At 35.0% G+C, this 4,301-nt stretch overlaps 1 long non-coding RNA gene across 1 annotated transcript; it reads left to right on the top strand.

Moving 5' to 3' along the window:
* The first annotated feature begins 407 nt into the window (after positions 1–407).
* LOC121174710 (uncharacterized) lies at positions 408–3,151 on the top strand. Its single transcript, XR_005891006.1, has 2 exons — positions 408–1,096; positions 2,954–3,151. It is a non-coding gene; the product is annotated as an uncharacterized lncRNA (long non-coding RNA).
* Positions 3,152–4,301: the final 1,150 nt, after the last annotated feature.

Consider the following 4,301-nt stretch of genomic DNA (forward strand, 5'->3'; position numbering starts at 1 on the left):
ACCAAGGGGTGAGAAGGAAGGATAGAGGTTTGTTAGGGAGGTAAGGGACATGAGGGGTGGGCGGGGGGAATGGGGGGAGGGATGCGGGGTGGGGGGTAGTGGGAAGATGAACAGTAACAGAGGGGTGGGGAAGAAGAGAAAAAGGGAAAGGAGATAAATGGGGAAAAAAGAGAAAGAAAACAAAGTGATGCACTGTAAAATTTGAACATTGCTTGTCAATAACAAATAAAAAACATAGGTTGATCAGAGTATATTCAGAGGATGTTGCCTACAAAATTTTACCTGTTAACAAATAAAAGTTTGACCATTTGCTACCTAGTGTATTTGATCGGTAAACCAAGCATTTTTTTTTTACATATTATAATAATAAAATTTAAGCTACAAAATCCTATAAATTGGTAGTGTAACATCCCATTTTTTTTCATAAATAAATTTAAGAATTTTTTAGTAAAAATAATAAAAATAAATAAATAGAGTAAATAATAGGTCTTAAATGCCCCTAGCTATAAATAGCAACATGGTAGGTTTTTCAGACGGACTCCTCAGCCTCCTCTGCCTCTCATTTTCGTTTTTCCCCTTTTCCTCTCAAAACCCTTTCTTTTTCCCGCAGCCCACAAAACCTGTCTCAGAAAAACGATGATCTCGGACTCATTCACCGTTGGATCGTCGTGAAATTTGATCACCACGTTCGCAACCAAATTTCTAACATTCTCACCGTTGGGAATTGAAAAATCATGTCTGACCTTAGAGGAAAACCCTTCGCATTGTAGCTTTTTATTTTCCCGTAGAAACCCAAAACTGTCTCGGTAAAACTACGATCCCGGTTTTGTTAACCGTTGGATTTTCATGAAATTTGGATATGTTGCTCGAAATTCAATTGCGCACACTCTCACCGTTGGGATTTGCGAGATAATATTCGTGGTGGGAGAAAAAGGAATCGCATGAAGACAGTACAAGTGGAGGCTTCAATCTCTTCTTCGTCTCTCCCTGACGTTCGAGAATTCTATCGGAGCAGTCGGAGGAAAAACTTGAGGAATCTTAGGGAACCGTTAGAGATGATGCTATAGCGGCTGAAGACACGTGAGCCCGCTTAGAGGTAAGGGATGAGTTATTCACAATTGGGAATTAGTGAGAACATGTGTAGGGATCCTTAGAGATATCAATTGGAATGAGTTTTGGGGTGTTTTTGCAATTTTCATTTTATCCTTATAATTATTACAGTGAATTATATATGTTTGACAGACCAATTCTTGTGGAATTGATATGCTATTGTGTTGAGCGTGAATCCTATAAATCGAGTACTTTTTCTAATTAATATGAATTGATGAAATAAAGGAGAAATTTAGAGAGAGATATTGATTTTGTATTTTCTCTTTTTCTTGTTGTTTAGGTTTTTATATATAATTTAAAAATTTAATATCATAATTAAAATTGATCAAAGTGTTCATATAATTATTTAGAATTTGTGCATTGAAAGCTTACTTTGTAATTTGTGATTCAATATGATGTATGCTAGCTTATATATATATAAAGGTTGTTATTTATATTAATAATTTATGTAAATAATATTGTAGAGTGTTATAGTATGATTCCAAAAATTATTAAGTGTTGGAGTATGAGAATATTATGGTTAAATTTGATGAACATGTGTATGTTGTACCTTATGAATATCATTAGGAATGTTATGAGATGGTTGATGTGATGTTATGAGATGTTAAAGTTTGGACATGATATTCGATTGTAAATAAGTGAATGTGTTTAACACTTGATGTTACATTAATTATATCGTGAGCTACGAATTATACAATAACCCGACCAATGTTTATGCGCAGTGTTAAAGAGAAAGTGTAGGTTCCTAGTTAGGAACCAGTGTTAAATTGTAGCGCAATTGTATTAAACATGTTTGAAACATGAGTGTGAGGTCGTGGTATTGTATAGTTCATGAGCAGTGCTTATAAATGAAATATGTGATGAATTGTGGAATAATATGTTGCCTTGAGATTATAATATTGTTATTGAGATTGAGTAAAAGTGTAAAGTAGAACAGGTGTTGAATTGTGAGATACGTGAAAACATGTGATGGTGGATTGTGACATTATGAGATGTGAAATTGTGAATAAGTTTTGGTTGTGAATAAATGTGTGATTAATTCTTGATGTGACATTATTTGTGTTGTAAGCTGTGAATTGTACAATAACCCGACCAGTGTTTATGCGCAGTGTTAAAGAGAAAGTGTAGGTTCTTGTTTAGGAACCAGTGTTAAATTGTAGCGCAATATGTTGTACGTGTTTAAGACACGAGTGTGAGGTCGTGGGTATTGTATAATTCACTAGCAGTGTCTGTGTGCTAAAATGATTTTAGGGGTTGGACCTGAATCAGGAGGGAGAGGCCCTGACGGACTCTTCGGAGTGTAGGCCTTGGGGGTCACCGGGTTTGAGTGCTCCTTTAAGCCTATGCTGATCCCATATGGTTGGAGCATTCTCGCAAAACATCGTGACCCTGACTGGTCTCCCTATGATCTTACTTAGTGAGAGTGACCTGACAAACCCATTGTGTGGTGTGTCTTGTTATGTACTCCTAAGCGCCCCAGGGTGGTTTTTCACTGACATGGTACCACATTGCATATAGGCTTGAGTCTTAGCATAACTGTCTCATGCGCTTGCTAATTGTTTATTATGAAATTGAGGTGTTATTATGTCTTGATCAGAGCGTGTGATTCCTATGTAATGTGATTGATGATTGAAAAGTGTGATTGATTGATGAAAAGTGAATTTTGAATGACAAAGTGGTGGAATTACGTGAATTACGTGTAAGTAAGTTTTATTTGGTTTATATGATATGTATATCTAGTTGTCTTGTTTCTCTATTAGTTAGGAATGTGATAACTCACTCCCAGTTTATTGTTTGTGTTTGGATCCTGTGATGATCTTGAACTCTGTGTTCGGGGGAGCAGATGACTAGGTGAACTGCTTTAAGGAATATTGTGCTGAAGGACGTCGAGACACAACGCTCTGATAGGATGTGACATTGGGATATAGGTTTTTATATTAATTGTATGAAGTCTCAGACGGCCTTGTTCGAGCCGATGACTTTATTATTTATTCGGACAAGTTTGAATATGATGTAGAAGAAAGGGATTGTGAACCTTTTATCCCTTTGAAAGGCTTGTATTTAAAAATGTTTTAAAAAAAAATACTTTTAATTAATATTTAATTTTTTATTCCTTTGTTAGTATATATGTGAGGGGTAGAGGGTGTCACAGGTAGATTGGCCTTCACAAGGTTCATAGTTTTTTAGTTTCTTTGTCATTCTTCATTTCTTTATATCAAATATTCAATACTCATTTCTCAATCTTTTTTGCCAAATGGATCCAAATTAATTTAATTGGTAAGCATGTTACAGTCTGTTGCAAAATTATCAATTTCCTCCTACTAACGTAAATTTTCAAAATCCTCCTTTTATCCCCTCCCACCACCACCAAATAATTTTGTGCCAAATAATTATCAATACCCTTCTACCAAAAATTCACAAAGTTTGCAAACTTTTCCTTCAATTCCATTGCCACCAATTAACTCCATCGTGTTTCGTAAGCCTCCAACAAGTTATAGTGGTGCACAATTGTTGAATGATGAAGTTGATAAACAAATTCCATAATTTTCTACCCAAGTTGGGCTAGAAAATATTACACTTGAGGAGGGAGGAGAGAGTTATCCTAAGAAGAAAACATGAATCATATTTACAAATGCGGATGATACACATCTCATTGGTTCATGGCTCAACATGTCACACGATCCAATTGTGGGTGACGATCAAACCTCAGAAGGTTTTTGGAAAAGAGTCATGAAAAATTACAACAAATTTCGAGCCAATCTACGAGAAAGAGGGATTGATCAGTTGAAATCTTGATAGCAAAAAATAAATCATGGCTTGAAAAAGTCCAAAGGCCATTACAAGCAAGCTATTGAACTGAAGAAAAATAGTTGTTCGAAGAACGATGCCATGGCATGCTTGATGCATATGCAATTTGGAAGTAAGACTAAGGGGGTGTTTGGTTTGATTGTTTTCTGTTTTCATTTTCATTGAAAATAGAAAATGGTGATGAAAATGTGTTTGGTTGGATTTTTGAAAACATTTTCAGTGAAAATGAAAACAGAAAACAATCAGAAAATGAAAACAATAAAATTTCATTTTCAGTGTTTTCAGTTGAAAACATAAACCTCATTTTGGATAAAATGAAAATGAGATGACAATGAATGTAATTTTAAGCAAATTTAAAAATACAAAAAAACAAGTAGTCAATA

This window comes from Glycine max, chromosome 4, assembly GCF_000004515.6.
Source record: "Glycine max cultivar Williams 82 chromosome 4, Glycine_max_v4.0, whole genome shotgun sequence".
Classification (NCBI taxonomy): Eukaryota; Viridiplantae; Streptophyta; class Magnoliopsida; order Fabales; family Fabaceae; genus Glycine; species Glycine max.